Genomic DNA, 21,761 nt, shown 5'->3' on the forward strand with positions numbered 1-21,761 from the left:
GTGACGCTGATCAACTTTTGTGGTGCGCATGTGGGCCACAATACCTCTTGCAATTGTCATGTTGAAGGTGCAATTCAGTGTGTGCAACAGAAACTCTTGACTTCTGGAAAGATTTATGATGGAATGCTAAAAGCTGCAGAGCTGAAGTAGCAAGACTTTTTCAGCCTAAGGTCTGCACTCCCTTCTGGTCAGTCTTCTGGGCAGAGCCGTCTTTAGCATATGCACTGCAAAGATCCGCCCAGCGGCCCCCCCCCCATCCAGAGATGAAACAAGCCCACGGCTCCACCGGTGACTCTGACCACCGGTTATTTTTCTTGTGCGCTCCTTCTACAGTTGCAGCCTTGGGCTGGAGGCTCCTTCGCCGAGCCTTCACCTTGCCGACCCACCTCTGGAGCTGCTTGCCGAGGGGAAGTTTCCAAGGTTATAATTAATTTGCAGCAATTAAAGCGCGGTTAAGAGAGGAGGCACGGAACAGTGGCGAGGCTCCCCCCCCAAAAAAATCTCCAAACGAAACAGGTGTGGGTTGGCCCTCCCTTGATCCCAGATTTCTTTTCTTAGCTGGTTGGAAACGGTTCGCTGGATGATTCTTCTTTCGATCCCACGAACTTGAGCGGAAAAGCGGAGAGCGCCATCGCTGGCATGGCGCATCTTTGGTAAATGAGTGCACAAAGTCGAAAGTCCTTTAGTGAAACAGTAGGTATACATTTTGGTAATACCTAGGTATATATGTATTTTGTTTTTCTAGCTTGATCAAAATTATTTATTATTTCATAACAGGTAGAGTTTAGGCATCTTCAGCGGCGGGTGCCTGGCGCCACCCAGAATTCAGTGTCCGGGTGCCCCGCACCCCTTGCACCTCCGGGTAAAGACGGTGCTGCTTCTGGGGGCCACAGGCCAGTGTTGGGCTGGGCCAGAGGGCAAAAGTGGGTGGAGCCATGAATGCAAATTTTGCTGTTCTACACCAGACTAGGTTCTATGCATATACTGTACCTCTATTCTTCATTCAGGGTTCAAGGACTCATCCAGGCAGGGCTAGCAAGGGGTGCAACCAAGGGAGAGTCCCAAGGGCCAGAGTGACTTTCTCATGCTCTGGGTCAGTGATGGATCCGGCCCACTTATGGTTTAACAGTCACTCTCTTCCTAGGAAACTCTGGGAATTGTAGCTCTGTGAGGGGAATCAAGCTCTCCTAGCAACTCTCAGCACCCGTAAACAAACTACAGTTCCCAGGATTCCTTTGGGAGAAGTCCAGACTGTTTAAGTTGTATCACAGTGCTTTAAATGTCTAGTGTGGATGTGCTCTTGGCTTCCCTCCCTCTCTTTCTCCCCCTCTCTCTTTCCCCTTTTGTCTCCTTTCCCAGTGGAGAGAGACTGCTCTTGCCAGAGGTCAGAACTGATCACTTGCAGAGAACAGCATGCAATCTTAGGGCCACAGGTTTCCCACTTCTGATATAGAGCCTGGCAAACTGTGGCAGTATAACTTCTGTCTTCTGGGCGGCAGCCCAACAAGTCAGAGCTCGCAAGTTACCCAGCCCTAGCCTAAAGGGAGCAACACAACAAGACAAATGGGCTTTCGGGTCTTGTAGCACCTTCAAGGCTAACAAATTTATACACCAGGGTGTATCAGATACTAATCCATTTAACATGTTACTGGATTCTGCTTTGTTTGCTGCAGCGAATGAACACTGCAGTCCTATCTTATGTCTGTTCGGAAGTCCTGTTGACTTCAATGGGACTTTTTCTCAGGAGCCCTCATAAGGGAGCTGTTCCTGAAGGAAGAACTGTGACGCGAGAGACTCCATCAAGCAAGGCCTCCTTCCACCTGCCTTGCTCTACTCTCTAGTCCCTGATTCTAAATGTATGTTGTATTATTTTATGTACTGTGGCTTGCCGTTGTTTTATTGATTATAGTTTAGATATTATTTATTGTAACGGTTGAGTGGATTTCTGTTTACCTTTTATATGTTGATATTGTTGTTGTTGTTTAGTCGTTTAGTCGTGTCCGACTCTTCATGACCCCATGGACCAGAGCACACCAGGCACTCCTGTCTTCCACTGCCTCCCGCAGTTTGGTCAAACTCATGCTGGTAGCTTCGAGAACACTGTCCAACCATCTCGTCCTCTGTCGACCCCTTCTCCTTGAATACCCAATATCAGGGTCTTTTCCAGGGAGTCTTCTCTTCTCATGAGGTGGCCAAAGTATTGGAGCCTCAGCTTCAGGCTCTGTCCTTCCAGTGAGCACTCAGGGCTGATTTCCTTAAGAATGGATAGGTTTGATCTTCTTGCAGTCCATGGGACTCTCAAGAATCTCCTTAGTTTATGCTACTCTAATGATTGTTGAATGTTACTTTTTTGATGTAGGTTGCCTATTTTAAAGTTATGTTTTATTCTCACATTTTTGTATTGCATTAGATTGTTATAAGATGTACATTTTTCGTTTCTTCAGGTTGTAAACCGCCTTGAGTATTGTAAGATAGAAAGACGGTATACAAATTAAAAATGATGATGATGATTGAGGTTAGGATTGCAACAACCCCTCTGACTATCATTTCTTAGTCTTGAACCACCCTCTTATGCTCAGAGCCTTTGTCGTCTGTTAAGCTCTCTCCCAAGCCAATTGCAACTGATGGCTGATTTTTGCCATTCTAGCCATGAGCAATTCTAGCCAGGTCTACTCAGAAATAAGCTCTACCGAGTTCCTTGGGGCTTACTCCCAAGTAAGTGTATCGAGTCACAGTCTCAGGCAGCCACTAATCTTTTCTTTGTGTGGGAAGAGCCATACACCTTTATTCAACAAAGCTTCAACATAATATTAGCCTTTGGCATCTCAGGATTAGCATTCCAAATGAGAGAGGAAATAATTAAAGTCTCTGTGGGTTGGAGGAGCTCTCCCTGGGAGATGGATCTCCTCACAACTTTTCTTGGACTCAGCAAGTTTCCTTTCTGAATGGGACTGGAGGTATATAAAAGCTTAAACCCATGAGTGACCTCTGTTGGCTTCTACACCATAGACGTCTGCATATAGGATCTGAATAGGACCCTACGTGTTTATTATTACAGAATGTTTTCATTACATCGACTGCCACTAAAGTAGACTTTAATTTCCGCGAGACAAAGATCCCTGGGTCTCTCTTTGGGGAATATATAAAATGGTTTGAAAGGAAGGCAATTAACTAAGCCATTAAATGTGCGGCTTTTTAGTTTTACGCGCACTTCACAAAAGGGAAAGGATAATTTATGGTCGGGTAATCGGATTTTGTACTTTGCCAAACATTTGTATTTTATGTCGGGTGAAGACGAACTTTTATTTCTGACAGCCTCCCTACCCGAAAATGGTACCTTGGAGAATAGCTGCTGAGTGATTCAGTGTGATCAACCCGAAAAGGTGAGCTAACCTGAAATAGCTTTAGTGCAAAAGCCGTGGGAGGCGTGTAGCTTTTCTCCAGATAAAAGAGAAGTCAGTATACATGGGGGAGAGTCCCCGCATAGTTTTCACCTCAACAGGAGGGCATTTGCAAAGATTCCCATGGTGTTAAAGAAATATTGCATTGGAAACCTGTCATCTCTGTTCATTTTCCATGGAGATTTGATGAATACTTGACTCCTACCGCATCACCATTGACAGGATTGTTCCGGAAAAGGCCGCACTGAGACCAAAACAAAGCATTCTTTAAAACAAAGCATGTGCATCCACCGGAACCACAGAAATGCAAGCAAAATCCTAACTTCCATTCATTTGGGATCAGGAGCGAGATCTTGGTATCCAATATTTTAATTACTGTGATAGGGGAAAGCTCAGGCTCTCCAAGTCTCTGTATCTGGCTCTTAGGAATCAGCTAAGGTCACATCTACTCCCCAGCCACACTCCCTACAAGCCTTGCTTTGCCTCCTCCTCCATTGAAATTTGTAAAATTATACATGGCATGGAGAAAGTGGACAGAAAAAACCCAGGGTATGGCTCAGTTGGTAGAGCACAAGGCTTTTAATCTGAGGGTCATGGGTTCAAGCCCTACCTTAAGCAAAAGATTCCTGCATTGCAAGGGGTTGGATTGGGTGACAATAACAATAATAATACTTTTATTTATACCCCGCCCTTCCTGGTTCAAAAACCGGGCTCAGGGCGGCGAACAACAAACTTAATACACTTAATTATAAAAGCAGCATAAAATACAGTATAAAAACATGAATAACAATAAAATTCAAAAATAAATTTAGGGGAAATAAGCATTAGATAATTCCCAGGGCTAGCTGGCTGAATTGGTCCTACTTGGGCCAGCGAGGAGCCCAGGGGAGAATTAGCTGTGGGGTCTCAGAGCGGGTGATCTTCATAAAAGGGGAGGGGGAGGGAAGGGAAATAAAAGATCAGGCTGAATTCACATAAAAGGCCAGGGTCCCTTCCAATTCTATGGTTCTGCTTTATGAGATAAAGGAAAGTAGTTCACACAGCACTTAGTTAAACTATGGAACTCACTCCCACAGGACGCAGTGGTGGCCACCAACCAATTATTTTAAAAGGGGATTACACAAATTCATGGAGGAGAGGGCTATTGGTGGATGCCAGCCATGACGGCTATGCTCCGCCTCCACCATTGGAGACAGTACAGTGGTACCTTGGTTCTTGAACTTAATCCATTCCAGAAGGCCATTCGACTCCCAAAACCATTCGAAAACCAAGACGCAGGTTCCGATTGGCTGCAGGAGCTTCCTGCACTCAAGCGGAAGCCACGTCAGGCGTTCAGCTTCCGAAAAATGTTCGTTTACTTCCGAGTTTGCGGCATTCAGGAGCCAATTGGTTTGGCAACTAAGCCATTCTAGAATCATGGTACCACTGTAATGCTTCTGAATACTTGTTGCTGGAAAGCCTCTCCTCCTTCCAGAGGGGAGGAGTTGTGAGCGGGAGCTGTTTCCCACGTTGGCAGGGGGCGTTCCGGCCCCTGCTCAGCTGTCCCGGCTGCCGCACTGCGCCACCTAGCAGCCAGCCAATCAGGCGAAGGCTCAGGGGTGGTGTTAGCCGCTCAAATGAGGCCGCGGCAGCACTGCCCTCTCATTGCGCTGCTGGTTTTCGTCGGATCACCCACCCATCCTCCCTTTAGTTCTTTGCTTCGTTCTTGACCTTGCTAATGGACCTGTGGTTGGTCGCCTTGGTTGGCCAAGGGGCCTGGTAGGAATTTTTATCCAACTAGCAAATTGACACCAGCCATATGGTTTTTCGCCTACCTCGTAGCAAATCGTCACAACTTTTTAGGTATTGGCGGTTAGGCATTGGAATATGTTTGTGTATTGGAGGGCAGGGTGTGGCCATCGCCTACCCCTCCACTTTATGGGCATTCCGTTAAAGCAGCCTTTCTCAACCTGTGGGTCCCCAGATGTTGTTGAGCTACAACTCCCATCACCCCTAGCTAGCAAGGCCAGAGCTCAGGGATGATGGGAGTTGTAGTCCAACAACATCTGGGGACCCACAGGTTGAGAACAGCTGCATTAAAGGAATCCAGCGTTCGTGGATCCTGTCCGGCGCCCTTGCTGGGGGCTAGGGCCATGGCATGACCCCCGGTGACATCAGTGGGAGCTTTCACTTGTATTTGCATCAACAGGCTCCTCCCCTGGTGGTTAACCCTTGATAGACTCACCCCTCCCTGAGGGGGCGGAGTCACGCTCTGTTGCCTAAGCCAATACCTCTCACATGCCGAAGTCAATAATGTTGTGGCCTTTTTTAGCCCATTAACCTAATATACTGTGTCCATGTGTCTTTCTTAAGCGGGTGGCAGGTCCTGGAATCACAAACCTCAGGAAGGGATAGGGCTCTTGTGCTCAAAGCCTGGTTAAGGGTTTCCCATAGACATCTGCTTGGCCACTGTGGGAATAGCATCCTGTTCAAGATGAGACATTGGCCCGATCCAACAGACTCTTCTTATGTTCTTAACAGTTCTGCTGTCTTTTCCTCTCGGAACACGGCCCTGTAGCAGCGCTGGTGCATGTTCCTATGTGTGCTCCGTCACAACCATGCAATAGCTCATCATAAAACTAAAATACAACTCCAATTTTCATTTACATCCCCATAAATAACAGGCAAAGCTAGATGGACCCCAGCAAACAGGAAGAATATATTTTAGCCTTCATCCCTTAGGCAAGAATTCAATATTATCAAACCCCCCAAAGGCTGCAGCGCCAGGAATATGTTGATAGCACTAAAAGTCTACATCTTGTAAAGCCAGTTGGAAGTCAGTTTAAAATACTCCTATTACCTTGGACCAGAGCCAGACTGGGAACCTGAGGGCTGAATAGCTTCCCAACAGAAAGCATTGCAGTCTGAGAATGATAAATTGCAAATCTTTTAAAAGTTAAACGCTTGGACGGACGCTTTGCATGTTAATCCGTAAGTAAGGTCCCCTGAAATTAATGGGACGTGTTGCCATGTAAGTGTACATAGAGCTGAAGTCTTGATTAAGGGTTTTCCCATGGTGAGCCTGCTGCCTAAAGCCAGTCGCTCTGTGAAATAAAAGCTTGGTTTTGAGATTGCAGACAGGCACAAAACTGTCACAAGCTAGCAACGTTCTATTTTGCAAAAGCCATTAAGGCAACTTTCACTTCGAGATGTCGCGTGTCGACTTGCTGCCCACAGTGATTTTCTTTTCTTTCTTTCTTTTTTGCATCTGAGTTATAAACTTCTCTGAAAAATGGAAGTGCTGACACGGTCTGAACTCCAGTTTCCTGAAAGTGATGCTTATAATATTATTCTGGGAGTCTAATAAGTCCCATTGTGAAAGTAATTTGTCAGTCTAACCCTACTGGCAAATTTGTAAAAGGTCAGCACAGACTATTTGTCAAAGTGAAATACATCAGCTGTTTCATGTTCTGCTTCCAAAATTCGAGTCATCATACCATATTAGGAATTCTCTTTCTTTCTTTCTTTCTTTCTTTCTTTCTTTCTTTCTTTCTTTCAGGAAAACTGGCTTTTTTCATGGAACAGATGGAGGGAAAGGACCTAATCTGCCTGAAATTGTTTCACTATTTGTTCTCATTCTGCTGGACTGAGTTTTGGAAAAGAAATTTTACTTTCAGATTGAGAGCCCTCTGCAAAACTTCAGTCCAGAATGGGTTGCTTGCTCTTTTTGATATATACAGTCGTGCCTTGGTACTCAGACGTTTTGGCTTCTGAACGCCGCAAACCCGGAAATGAGTGTTCCGGTTCCCAAACGTTCTTTGGAACCTGAACGTCCAACAGGGCTTCCACAGCTTCTGATTGGCTGCAGGAGCTTCCTGCAGCCCATCAGAAGCTGCGCTTTGGTTTCCAAATGTTTTGGAAGTTGAACGGTCTTCCGGAATGGATTCTGTTCAACTTCCAAGGTACGACTGTACATACAGAGGCTGCCTATTAGTCACTGAGCCAGTTTTAAAGCCCTGAAAAAGTCTGGACCAGATTACTGGTCCCCACACCCACTACTCACTGACCTGTAAGTGCATTATGATCAGCAGAAGGAATCAGGCTGTTTTTACTGCTGATTATTGGTCAACGCATAAGCAGGCTTTTTCAGTGGTGGAAGCAGCGTATTGAAATACCCTCCCCACCGAAATACAAGCGACCTTATCAGTATGGGCATTCCACCGGCTCTTTAAAACTAGTGTTCCCCTGAATTTGAACCGCTTGGTCCACCTGTTTCAATTGCTCCATTTTGTTATGCTTTTTTTTAATTGGGCTTGTTTTAGTGTATATTTTAAATATGGCTGGGTTTTTTTTTAATGTTTTGATGGAATTGTCTAGTGCTTTATGCATGGATTTTACAATTGGTTTTGTGCTTGTAAAGCACTTGGAATAAATACCAATAATACATACAACAAAGGGCTCACCTTCAGTTGCTGCCATATTCAAGTATATTCACATTATTCTTTACCACAGATCTACCCCACCCTTTCTCCAAGGAGTTCAGGGGCTGTCCCAGATGATTTAATCACCCTGTTAGGCCATGGGTGGCCAACACGGTGCCAAACTACAACTCCCATCATCCCTGACCATTTGCCATGCTGACTGAGGTTGATGAGAACTGTAGTCCCACAACACCCAGAGGGTACTATGTTGTCTACATTATGCAAGAATGTCCCATCATTCAAGATTCCAGACCCAGCATTGCTGCATGACTCATTTGATCTGCATGTGAGGAGGTTCATGATGTTTCTACAAGGGACAGGGCCTTTTTTATTGCGGTGCCTCCATGTTACAAGTCCATCTTCAAAGAAGTACATCTGGCACTTATACTACAAGCCTTTCAGTGCCACAGCCCAGGAATTTTAATTATCTCCTTGCCCCCAGGCACTTTAGCAATTTGGATTATTTGTCTGTTCTAGTTTCGGTTTGGTTGTTTTATTTCGCATTTCCTTAAGTTTTATTGTTTATTCAACACTTTTGTACACAGCCCCGTCTCCTTTGGCAAATGGTGGTTCACAAGTATTTTCAAGATATCAGTCTTTAAAAAAACTAAAAAAACCTGCCCCCCAGGTATTAAAGCCAGGGGGTAAAAAAAGCTTGAATAATCAAAATCCAGAGGAAAAATGCCCCAGGTATCAGAAGTTTGTGGATAGACATTTCATTCTGATTGCTATGCAGTTTACAGCTTGTGTGAAACATGCAACAACTTTTTTAACAAGGCACAATGGCAATAAGCAATGATTTAGGACATTAAGTTGAACACTGTATAGGAATTTGAAATGGACAAAATCCATTCTGTCTGCTGTGTGCTCTGTCCCTCTTCTCGGCCGTGCTATTAATGCCTTTGCCAGTTTTATCGCTATCCGCATTGATGCTTTTGGCTGCTAATTCGTATAATTTCAAAGTTTTTTCCATTAACTGCCATGTATAATTGTAATCTAGGTGGGACCATATAATAGTATTATTAGGCGAAAGGTTTGGCATCACCAAGCAATTTCCTGGAATCTGGGGCCAAAAGCGGCGAAAGCTTTGCCAAATAAATGTGCCTCTATGTAGTAATCCTGAAAATCGAAGCAAAAAATTTCACAAGCTGCTCTGAGAGGTCCTAAGGCTGAATTTAATAGGGCTACTGGTACAATGGAAATTATAGTAGTATTGTACAGATACATTTTTGTGTGTGTGACTATCCATCTTTCTTCTTTGCTTTGGGTTTAGAGGTGTAAGTGGTCCTTACTATGCTGTCTATCCACTAAAGATTGGCTGTTAGTTCTTGTCACATGTTCCAGAGACAGGGAAAGTCTCATCTCTCCTCTATGCATGTTTACATTGGTGTTTAGGACTGAAACTTGAGGCCTAATCCAGGGACGGAGAATCTGTGGCCTTTTCAGATGTTGCTGGACTCCCTCTCTCATCATACCTGTCCTTTAGTTATGCTGACTAGGACTGATGGGTGTTTGGAGTCTAACAACATCTGGTAGGCGATAGGTCCCCCGTCCTGGGCCTAATCAAATGAGCTTGAAAGGAAGATGCAATCCACTAGGGCAGTCTATGTGGTGTCCAATGGCCAAGAGTCAAAGATGATGAGAATCCAACGACGTCTAGAGGGCACCAGTTTGGCTGCCCCCAGTCAACTCTGACTGATGGTGGCTCTTTCCCATTATATGCTACCTAGAGATGCTCCAAATTGACCATGTGTCAGGCTTCAGAAAATCCGACCCCCCTCCCTCATGGCAGGCTTCCAATAATGGAAATACAAGAAGCTCTTACCGAGGTATTTTATTCAATATTCACAGAGAGAGATGTCTCTAGGATAATGGCGTTGCTCTGAGTAATCTCCTCCCCCCTTTTTTACTCTCAGCCGTCAGCAGCTCCACCCCTTATACGGTGGCTGCGTAAGGCCCTTTGTCTATTCGCTTTCTGCTCTCCCACTTTCACTGCCCTCCTGGTCCTAGGAGAAGGGGGGTCTGGAATGCTTTCTAATGATAATGTGTCAGCCAGCTGTTCTGGCTCTGCTACTCCCCCTCGTCTTCTTCCATTATCAGCTTTGTCCTTCTGTCTCAGAGTCAAGTTGAACCACTTAACCTGACCTTTGTCTGCTACCGTTGGCCTTTGCCTCTGCTTCTCACTCAGAGCGGGGCAGGGCAGCAGGGTTCCAGCCCTCTTCTGGCCAGCAGTATTTGCGTTGCCAATCATTCTTAAGAGATCAGTACTTTGCGCTCTTTGTTTCTTGCTAATGGTCCATCTTCTCCCAGGCCAGTTCCTGAGCATGGAAAACTGGTTTGGCTTATCTTTTTGACACTGCTAGATTTTACATCTGGCAGCTTGCCTCATTGCTTTATTTCTAACATTTACTAAAGCTAAGATTTTAAGGATGTCTGGCCCTCACAAACTCATAATAGGCCCAATAACCTGTGTCTTTTGCTCAGTGAACAATACACATTTGCTTAATTTGTACAGAAGAAATGGCAGAAAGGGAATGGGGACAAAGAAGGGAATCTTTTTCAAGCCTTCACTGTAGGTGTTCTTCTGGCGATGAGTAGGAGTTCTCCCAGTAATAATATTTTTGCTAATGGAATAGCAAACTGGCACATCCTGTCGGGTCAGACTATTGAATGGGCTCAGCAAACATAGGAAGCATAGATTGTTTTTCTACAGAATTATTAATAACAAAAGCCATATAAAAATCAAATTGAATGCATTTTAGGAAGCCTCACTTTTAAACATCAATGGAAGTGTTAATCAACAGCAGCTGTTTTAATTTTGTATCTTAGTTTCATTTGTGTTCCCAGCGTGGTAGACATTGGAAAGCCTTAAACATCCCAGCCGCTGTTATTTTATTTTTGTGTTTCCAGTTTATGTCCCGTGAACTGTGGGCTTGAGCGCCAGACAGCTCTTCCATTCAAACCTGTGGGAATTGCTTTCAAATGAATGTTTTTAAGTTTGAGCTCTTTCAGGGGACGGGATGCCATTCTGTGCACGAAAAAGTATTGCAACTTTTTCCATTGGCCCCCCTTCTATATGACTTATAACATCTTCTAGGAGGAAAATGTTATGGAAGATTATGGAAGGCAGATGCATTAAAGACAGAGTCAGAAGATACATGCTTGGTTAATCCAACAAGTTACCCACTTACCTGGGAGTTTTTTGTTGTTGGCATCTGTCTGTCTCGAGAGACGATGGAGTGCACCTCCAGGGGTGCTGTCAAACAGCTGGAGAATCACAGCGCCTGCTGTGGCTGCAGAAACCAGTCATCCCCCTCACTGAGGACACCCGGGGTGACCCACACCCCCTGCACCTATGCCACTGGAAGTCCCTAACTCTTCGAGGGTTTGAAACCCATCAGCTACCCTCACCTGGTTTAGCCAGCCCATCAAAACAGTTTCCTGGGGTGTGATCGCTATCACATGCTGACAGCTTTTAGGAGCCACAGGGCAGGGTGGGGACTAAAGGTGGACAAACAACCCCAGAAGGGGTTAGTCTTTTCATAAGCTGACAATGATAGTGGCTATTCTGCAGTTAACATATAAAACTGCCATCCTGAGTCATGGCATTGGTCAAACCCTGCATTACGTGCTGGGCCCAGGGGTTAACCCAAGCAATGCGGTCCAAGTCTGGTCCCAAATCAAAGGGTTCCATGAGGAGTCAGTCTCACAGGGCCAAGGCAGGAAACCAGGCAAGTTCTCACAAACATCAATGTTGCTCCCACAACCTGGGGCGGGGTCTGACAGCCTTTTATCTTTGTCGGGGTAACGGCCGGTCCTGATCCCCCGGTGACTCACCTCCCTGTCTCGCCTGAAGGTGAGCACTCCTCCTGCAAGTACTCAGGTCTCTCCTTCTCTCAGACCTGAATCTCTGCAGCTCGGGAGATGTCGGTGGGGTATCAGACCCAGAGGCCACCTCAGCCTCTCCTGACCCAACCAGTAGTGCAGCAGCCGTAAGTGATTGTCCAGCTGAAGGCAATGAGGTAATCCCCGCATCTGGAGCCAGGGCAGGCTCAGGCCCCTGACTTGGCCCAGCTGGTGCTTATTACAGGGGAACCTGTGCAGACTGGGGCTCTTCAGAATCAGGCCCCAAACTAGGTTCAGATGCCGCCTGAGGTAAAGGATCCGGTGTGGACTGAGACTCCCCTGGTTCCGAGTCCGAGTCCCAGGCCACCACACATTAGCTGTTATGACTGGCAGGGGCTAGTTTTCTGGAGATGCTGAGGATTGAATCTGGGATCTTCTGCATGCTGCTCTCAATGGCTGAGATACTGCCTCTTCCTTTAAACAGGGGTGGGGAACCTGTGGACTCCAACTCCCATCAGCCTCAGGCAATATGGCCAACTGTCAGGGATGATGGGAGCTGGAGTCCATGCACATCTGGAGGGCCACTAATTCCCCACCCCTGCTTTAGACAAATATAACTGACCAGCCAGCTAGTTCTGAGTTGTTTGAGAACTATCACACCTATATCACACATAATTAGGTACAAGACGGTCAGCATTTCTGAGAATTGCTTCAGACCATTTCCATTCTAATTGTGTGTGTGTGCGCGCGCGCATACACACACGTGCTTTAATGAGGTGTGTGTAATGTCTCGCTCCTGACAAAGCAAACCAAAGTCCTCTCAGTAGAGTGAAGCAACAATTATTTCTAGACATTCAGTATGATTATTTCTCTTGCCTGAAATGTTTTCAGCACAGTTTAATTTTATTCCTTGCCAAAGACTATATTTCTTTTTCACAAGGGCAGCCAATGTGCAACTGAGCTGTGGGATCCAGATCACAGATCAGCACAGACACATCGGTATCTGCACGAAGCCCAGAGATGTTAGTGTGTGGTCCTCCTACACACCGCCATTGTATCCGTCTTTGTAGATACAGTGTGCCTTGTGTCGAAGCCAGACTTTTACTGCAGTCAGATCTTGTACCTGCGGCCAAATCTGGGGATCAGTTCAGGGCCACTGCAGATAACCTGAGGGGAAATGCTGAATGGAGGAAAGTAGTCCAAGAACACAGTGCTGACTAGGTGAAAAGTGCAAGCAGGCAGAGACCAAGATGCAGGTTGCAGCTAAGAGGACAATCCAGGATCTGGGAAGAATGCAGGAAGCAGCAGGGGTATTGAAGGAAGGCAACTGAAAAAATGCTTGCTTGGACATCTGTGCAGGGCGACTCTAAACTAGGTGTCTAGAGGACAGCAGATGGGAGTTCTTGCTATGCTGATCTGGCAAGGACAAGAGGCCAAGCTCCTGGGATGGCTGCCCAGTCAGAAGTAGGGCTGGGCAATATCTGGTTTTCAACATTGTAATATACCACCATCTAAACATCACAACATACCGCTCTATGATGATGTCTGAAATAAGGAGGGAGCTATGTAGAGGCATTGGCTGGCTTCACGGTTTCCTCCACATTGTGATTTTTGCATAGCACCCGAGCACACAATTTTTGACACTGCCAGGTCAAAAATTATGAAACCAGTATGATATGGACTTGAAACTGGTTTTGGGCAATATATCACCCAGCCCTAATACACATCTTGATTTGTGATATGTTGCCAGGTCAAAAACTATGAAACAAATATCACGATATGGACTTCAAACCGGTTTTGGACAATATATTGATATGCTGCCCAACCCTAGTCAGGAGGGTCTAATTCAGGGATGGGGCTCTGGATGTCATCGGGCAACTCTGCATTAGACCCAGCCAGCTTGGCCAATGATCAAGAGTGATGGAAATTGGAGGTCAACAATATATTGAGGGGGACATGCTCCCTATGCCTGCTCTAATTGCTAACCTGTTGTGGGTACTGATATTAGGAATCCCTGTTCCTTGCTACACTTTCTGAGCATATATAGCTTTGACTGACTCACTAGGTTTGATTCCAGGCTCTTCCTTGGCGATTCCAGATTCTTCAGCTTTGCAGCCCATTTCTTCCACGGCCTGCTGTGCCCAACAGGTAGCAGTAGGAGGTGCAGAGACGCAACCTTTGTTTCAATGTTAGAAACATGTCCTGTTGTGCATAAAGCAGCTCAGGGCCCAATATCTAAATAAATATGGTGTCTAATTAAGGGTTCGTTTATCCTTGGCCAGTCCGGCATGATCAAGTGTAAGCAGGTCAGACCTGCCAAGTGTCCGACTGATCTGCCTGCCACCCACTTTGAAATCTGGTCTCCAGACTTCATTCTGGTTACTTTCACTCTCGCTGAGTTTTCCTAAACAATGCTGTTGGCAAATAAGTGAGCTGTTCAAGGAGCAGCCTTGAAAGATCCTGGCGATAGTAGGATGGGGCAGGCAAGCACTCCAGTTAAGCTGTATGTGAATGGGAACAGCCATTAAGGTGCTGGAAACTGGGGCTTAGTGAAAGTCGGAGAGGAGAGAGAAACAGATGTAAGAGCTGGCAGGACCATAGTGGTCCAGAAAGACCATTGTGGTTCAAGAAATGGATAAGGAAAGTACACCAAGATCTGTGTTTACAAGAAACAAACAAGCCACCTAGCGGTTATCAGACCAAGGACCTATTCAGTCCAGCATTCTTCTGCCAACATTGGAAGCCAGATACTTTTGGAGAGTAATAATCACAACGCCATTTGGTCACTATGGCTAATGCCCACCAGTAGGCTCATATGCTGCAAATTTGCCTAATCCTGTGAAATTTCATCCAGATCTGGAGGTGGTGCCGTGTCATTTGATCAAGTCACTTCAGCGATGATCCATTGTCAGGGACTGGCAGGACACTGATGAGTGTAAACTAGGGGAAGCAGGGTTGGGAAGAGAGAGTGGCAGTGGTCTTTGGGGACCTGTACCAGCCAGGAAGCAAGAATCAGAGGCAGGGGAAGCTTCAGAGCTGGAAGAAGAGGAGGATGAAGAGGCAGGCCAGGCAAGTGAAGGGCTGAATGCTTCCCCACCCTCTCCTGCACCACTATCTCCCAGAATCAGGAAATAATTGAAGTGGGAAGAGCAGAAGCAGCTTCTACATGGGTGTAGTCTCTGGCTATGTGCATGCAGCGCATAAACTGGTGGAGGGGTGTGGTTTCTAGTTGCTGCAACTTCTCCATAGAGTGCGGACCAGGGAATAGCTGCCTAGACACCAGATTGGCATGCATAGGTATCCAGAGCTGTAGAAGCGACTGTGTTACAGTATTTTTCGCTCTATAAGAAGCACTTTTCCCCTCCTAAAATGTAAGGGGAAATGTGTGTGCATCTTATGGAGCGAATGCAGGCTGCACAGCTATCCCTGAAGCCAGGAGAGTGAGAGAGATCCGTGCGCATTGATCCCTCTCGCTCTCCTGGCTTCAGGGATAGCCACGCAAAGCCTCCGGAGCACAGCGGGAGGAGCGCTCCTCCCGCTGCACTCCGGAGGCTTTCCATTGCTTTTGCTGAAGCCAGGAGAGTGAGAGGGATCGGTGCGTACTGATCCCCCTCGCTCTCCTGGCTTCAGGGATAGGCACCCAAAGCCTATTCAGGGCAACGGGAGGAACGCTTCCCCTGCCCTGAAGAGGCTTGGCTACCCCAGAAGCCAGAACAGCAAGAGGGATCGCTGTTTTCGCTGCACAGCGATCCCTTTTGCTGTTCTGACTTCGCTTCACTGGAGAGGTGCTGCGCAGCTTTCCCTCTCTGCGCAGCGCCTCTTCAGTGCTGAAGAGGCACTGCACAGAGAGGGAAATCTGCACAGCACCCCTTCAGCAAAGCGGGAGGAGAAACGGAGCCCCTTCCATTTCTCCTCCTGCTTTGCTGAAGGGGCGCTGCGCAGAGAGGGAGAGAATATTTTTTTCCTTGTTCTCTTCTAAAACTAGGTGTATCTTATGGTCGGGTGCATCTTATAGAGCGAAAAATACAATATCTTTGACAATAAAGAGTCAGCTCTCTGCCTTGTGCATTCCTTTGGCTGGGAAGTGCCCTCGGCATCCATATTTTTATAGTTATTTCAAACGGGGTTTCATGTTTTCACTTTGTAAACCAGTCTGATATTTCATGATATGATGGTTATAGAAACCAGCAAATGAACAAACCTTTTGCCCACAGTGCCAAAGCATCTACACACCAGCTTTGTTTCAGTTCCTGTGCTTTCTTACCCAAATCATGGTAGAGTCCCCATTTATCATACTAACAAGCAAATCTAAAAATAATAATGAAACCAGTAATCCATGGATGTTAGGTCTACAAATGGCTCCATATTATGGTAGCTATGAACCACCAGCGCCCAAAATACAGAGGCAGAATGCTTCTTACTACCTGATGCTGGTGACAAATAATTGGGTCAAATAACTGGGAAACACAAACACATTCATGGATTTCTTTTCAGGTTCCAGAGGTGATCATGGTTGGCCTCTGTTAGAAACACAATCCTGGGCTCTGGGCTGGTGTCAAGGGTCAGCATGGTTGGACATCTCTCAAGAGCCCACACCCCAGCAGGGGATCCACTGGCAAGGGTTCCCTGGCTCTCCTTCTCTTCCCCATTGCAACCCACTTGCTCTCCCACCTCTCACCCTGTCCCAGACTGTCTGTTGGCGTCCCAGCACCATGGAGAGCTCCTAGTGAGCTACTTGATCCAATAAGAGTTGGAAGCAAACAGAGCCCAACTGAGCTTCTTTCTCTAATACACATCTCCCGGGTGCCCTCTACCCCTTTGTTAAGAATTAGATTCTCACAAAGGACTGACCCTCTGGTTTGAGGAGGAGCACTTCTCCTGGGCTCCACAGCATGCTGCCTGGTGTGCTCCATGTAACAATGGATCAAAGTTGTGGTGTGGGAGACATTCAGTCCTCAGACTCACCGTCAAGGATGCTCCTCAGCCAAGGAATGCACTTAGCAAATAGTTAACTGCTGCCTTTGCTCTTTCCACTTCAATTCTCTTCTGGTTCTAGAAGACAGTGATGCAGAGAGGATGGGAAAGCACCCAGCCCTTCACTTGCCTTACCTGCCTCTTCCTTCTCTCCCTCTTGTGCTCCACTCTCCAGTTTTGACGTTTCCTCTGCCTCTGGCTCTTGCCTCCTGGCTGGTACAGGTCTCCACAAATCACAGGTCCCCTCTCCAGCGCCCTTCCTGAGTCAGACTGCCAGCTCCTGACAGGCAAACATGAGGGTCCTATGCAACCTGGTGCTGCAGCATCTGGTTCAGCGGGCTACTGCCTGCCATCTCAGATTCAGTGATCCCCTGATCTGTGGCATCAAGATCACAGCCAGGAATCTGGTCTGACTCCTTCACTGGTAGTTCTATAGGCTCAGACAGTGCCCTGGTCACTGATGGACTCTGGGAACACAACATGGGCAACACTGATGGTGAGAAGAGAGAAGAGTAGATACCAGTGGCTGCTTGCTGACTGGTTAAGAGCTGTAGCTCTCTAGCAACTGCTACAAGCTGCCCAAGGGAGGAGGCCAGCAGGGTGCTCCCTCACAGCTTCCACTGCCACTCAGGACAAGTGCCTGCTCATCCTCCTCCTGAGCTCAGTGGCAGTGACATTGGCAGGGAAAATAGGGACATTCCGGGATCAAATCAGAAGCCGGGGTGGCTTTTGTAATTCCGGGACTGTCTCTGGAAAATGGGGACACTTGGAGGGTATGGAATAGGCCAAATATTTTCTTGTATGGCTGCACATTCCGCTTCACTGATGGATTCAGTGCTGATTTGGGATGCCGTAAGTGAGGAGGGAGACTGGGGCCCTCATGGTTTGTGATCCCAAATACCTGTGAGAACATTCAAATAAATACACTCACTTCATTTATTTGAGTGTGTGATGGTGCAATCGTTTAAACAAATTAGGCGCCTGTGTTTATTTGATCGCCCCTCCTGTGTCCTGCTTTGAACATGTTGCTCCAATACACTTGCTTTTTCTCTGCGAGAGACGAGAGAGAGGGAGAGAGAGAAATTAAAATGCCACCCCCTTCTCCACTGCCTAATGTTATTGTAATGCTGTAGGAGAGATTTAAAATACACAAAAAGCCAGAATATTTAAAAATTATGACTCCCACAGGGCCTGTAGCTCAACCATATAGCACATGTGTTGTATATTAAGGTGGTGGTTCACAGTTTGTTTTTGTTGGACAGTCCTTTGGGATGGAGTAGCAGGTGAGGCCTCCCACTTTCCTCTATCTTCTACAGGGGGGCAAACGCTCTGGTAGCACAGAATAGAAACCAGGAGGTATGTGTGATGGTGGCTCCTTCCGGTGCTCAAGAGAGATTGTATGAGGAAGGAAAGCTGTGCAATTGCCCTTCTGGGCTCCACAGCAGGAGTTCCAAGTGTGTACCAAACAAAGCCCTTGAGATGTCTCCAGTGCTGAATGAGCACAATGCCACCCACCCAACTGGACTTCCGTTTCCTGTTCTCACCTCCAGAGCCTGCTCATGAGGGTCTTCTAACCTGATTTTGAGGGTGCATGGGAGGCTGAAGGGAACAGCAGGAGAAGAGAATGTTTTCTTGGGTGCATTGAAGTCTGCCTTACTAGCAGAACTGAAGCAACAGAGTGAGCAGAAGGCTTCGATGCTCCCAGGACTAGGACTCCGCCTCTCCTAGACTCTGGAACTTAAAGGAGCAACCCTCCAGGTGCATTGTCTACAGGGCAACCTGTGGGTGTGAGTCCCCAGTGTGAACGAGGCTGGTTCTTTTGGTGGGGATGTTCTACCGCCACTGTCCAAGTCCTTATGACTCTGAATACCAGTTGCTGAGAATCTCTTGCACTAAGGTCCTGCTTATGGGATCTGGCCAGCCACTGTGAGAGCAGGGTTCTGTACTTGGTGGGCTTTTGGCTTGATCCAGCAGAGCAGTCAGGAATCAGGATCAAAGAGCAATGGGGTTCAGAGAGCAAAGCAGATAGCAGCACAGAATCAGGACTGGAAGAGCAAGACCAGAAGCCCAAGACATACTAAAGCTCAGGAAGTCCTTGACGCTTATGTCAAGCTTGACTTCAAAAGCAAGTTATATATATTCCTCCCTGCACAGGGGGAGCCAATGGCTGGCCTGAGTGGGTAGAGCCAGGTCAGATCTGAAAGCTGCTTCCCTGCAAGACTTCAGTTCACCACAAGGGGCAGTGGCCAGCAGTTCCGGACGCCTCCACTCATATACAGTATTTGGATGAGTGCAAGAAACCACTGTGATGGATTGCTCTGTATGCAATCATGGAACTCATTGAGGGATCATTGTATGGAAAGGAAAATGACTGTGAAAAGCTGAGCCAGTCAATCGTAAAGAAAAAGTACGAAGCGACACTAGTAAACACTATATAAGCTGCCAGCGCCAAGACTTAGATCATTGGATATCTTCCAAGGAGCGCAGGCTCATTTGTTTATTTTTGTAATGAAATACTGTACAAGAAATACGCAAAAGATTGTAAAACGAGCCTATAGCTCAGACATTGTTTATATGTGAACATAAGATATTTGGGGGCTGTTGCCATCGTTTAAAGAGAGAGGAGGAGAGACCTTGCAAAAGAGTTCTTTCCAGTGTTTAGATAATTCCTATCTGTTAAATTGATAAGATTTATTATTAAGAAAACCATAAACCATTTCTTAACTGTTTGGAGGCTTTAGGCCTTTTTTATGATCCTCCATGATAGCTCAGTAGGGTTTACTAAATAGAACTACAACAGTTTCATAAGTAATTGCTTTCCCCTCCATTTTTCTTATGTTAATGCTCCACTTGTCAACTCCACAAGACTGCAGTGCTCTAGTTATACAATGAACAAGCATGGATTATTTTATTATTTTTATCTGATCGTTTTCTCCCGTTCCAAATTGTCACAATAGTGTCTAGGCAAATAGTCCAGAATGTCATCAAATCTGGATGTTGGTACCAAAGTTTGACCGATGGAAAGTTGACTTGTATCGAATCACACCATTGGCTCCTCTAATCAGTTTTGTTGACACTGATTGGGAGCACCTCTCCATGATTTCAGGTGCAGATCCCCCCCCCCAGCCCCCAGCCCTATCTGAAGTGACAGGGATTGAACCTAGGGACTCAGCTAGACTGGTAAAGAAAAAAGCAATTTATATGTGTTGCATATGCAATATAACATTGTGCCCCCATATGACGATGTGGAGTCCTGTTTTTCTCTATCTGTTTCCCCTGTTTAAATTTACAATGCTTTAACCTGAAACGCTTCTTTGATGTGTCTAGATCAAGCCTAGGTTCCTTCTCATGCAACACATGAGAGACACTACTGATTTTTTACCTCGTCCGCTGTTCAAGGCTCAGTGGAAAAGACAGAAGCTACAACAATGCCATGGGGCCTGGAACAGCACTGCCTTAAAATCTCCTTGAATCATTAATTCTCTCCCACATGACTCTGCCTGCCATTTCAGATCTTCCTCAGTAGCCCTTCTGCGGTCAGGACCTGGCTACTGGAGACAGGATTCTTTTTTTAATGTGGCACTATCCAAGCTGTGGCTCTCTCTGTCTCTGAGTGACACATTGGTCTGGCAATATGTTAACTCTTCAGTGCCCGACAAAAGTCCAGTCTGTTCTCTTATGCACTCAATGGCAATTAAGCCCTCTTTTTTAATTACTCTTGTTTTAACGGGATTGCTTTCTTGCAGATTTTAATTAAGGATGTATATATTTTAATCTTGTAACATGATTATACTATTGTGTCTTTTAATTGCGTTTGTTTCTATTTTAAAGTTTGTGTAACTGATTTTTATGCTTTGTTTAGTACTTAGAATCCTATTTTGGCATTAGTTTAAAATAATAATAATGATAATAATAGTTTTTAAAAGATCCTTTTAATTATTTTTAGGTGCTATTTTATCTGCTGGTTCTATTCTTGTGGTTTTATTTCTGCTGTTTTGGTTGTTTGTACCTTATTGTATTTTACTGTCATAAAAAATTACTATTATTACTATTACTATTCAGTGATAAACAGTGGGAGTCATATTCAGAGTAAATAAATGGACTTAAGTTATTTGTGTCTATTGATTCATTGTGTCCACTCTGAGCATGTCTTAATGCTGGATCATTTAAGGTGGATATTTGCATCTGAACCAAAATCCAAAATCACCAATTCAGCTGGTGTGTTTTGATTCCGATAAATTATATAAAAATTATTTCTTCCTTTCCTGTTGATCAGTTGTTGTATCATGGATGTTCTTGCTACAATTAGCACGTGGTTGTTTTGCCCTTAAGGTAACCAGGTCTCAAGCCATTCTCCAACCTGGTGCCCTCAGGATGTTTTGAACCACAGCTCCCATCAGTCCCAGTCAGCATGGCTGTTGTCCAGCCTCTGTCCTGGAGAATCTGTGGCTGGCAAACCAGCCTTAGCCTTATATGTGCATCCCAGCCACTAGCCACCCTTGAAATATTTTTCACTGTCTCTGCCATACCTTTGGTAGCAATGTTCCTCCAGGCATACATGAAGCTGAAGTGATGATTACAATAAGAGGAATTGTAAGAGGCTTTCCAGAACTGGGGTCAGGGATGACATCTCCATAAATCACTTGTAACCTTAACACAGACAGTCTTATAGGAGCTTTCCTGTCTGATGTAGAATATACATAGGTTAAAATATTCCCATCATATTTACCTTTCACTCTGAGGGTTACAGAAACCAAATTTCTGTCATCAACAATTATTAATGTTCCATTTTACCCTGCAGAGACTTTTAATAAAGCATTAAGCACAGCATTTGGACAGGCAAGGGCTAAAGGGAGAGAAGATGTGGTCCAAATATATAAAAGTGAAGGAGAGAGATATAAAATCTGAATATATAAAAGTGATGGAGAGAGAGAGAGAGAGAAAAGAGAGTGTGTTATGTAACATCTGTGTGCCACATGTACATAAATCACAGTGGGATTCTAAACATTTCTTCCTTCACCTACATGTAACTCAGCTTTTATAGTTCATAATTGTACTAAAAACATTATTATTTTTCTAA

The sequence above is a fragment of the Podarcis bocagei genome (assembly GCF_964188305.1).
Source record: "Podarcis bocagei genome assembly, chromosome: 8".
Lineage (NCBI taxonomy): Eukaryota > Metazoa > Chordata > Lepidosauria > Squamata > Lacertidae > Podarcis > Podarcis bocagei.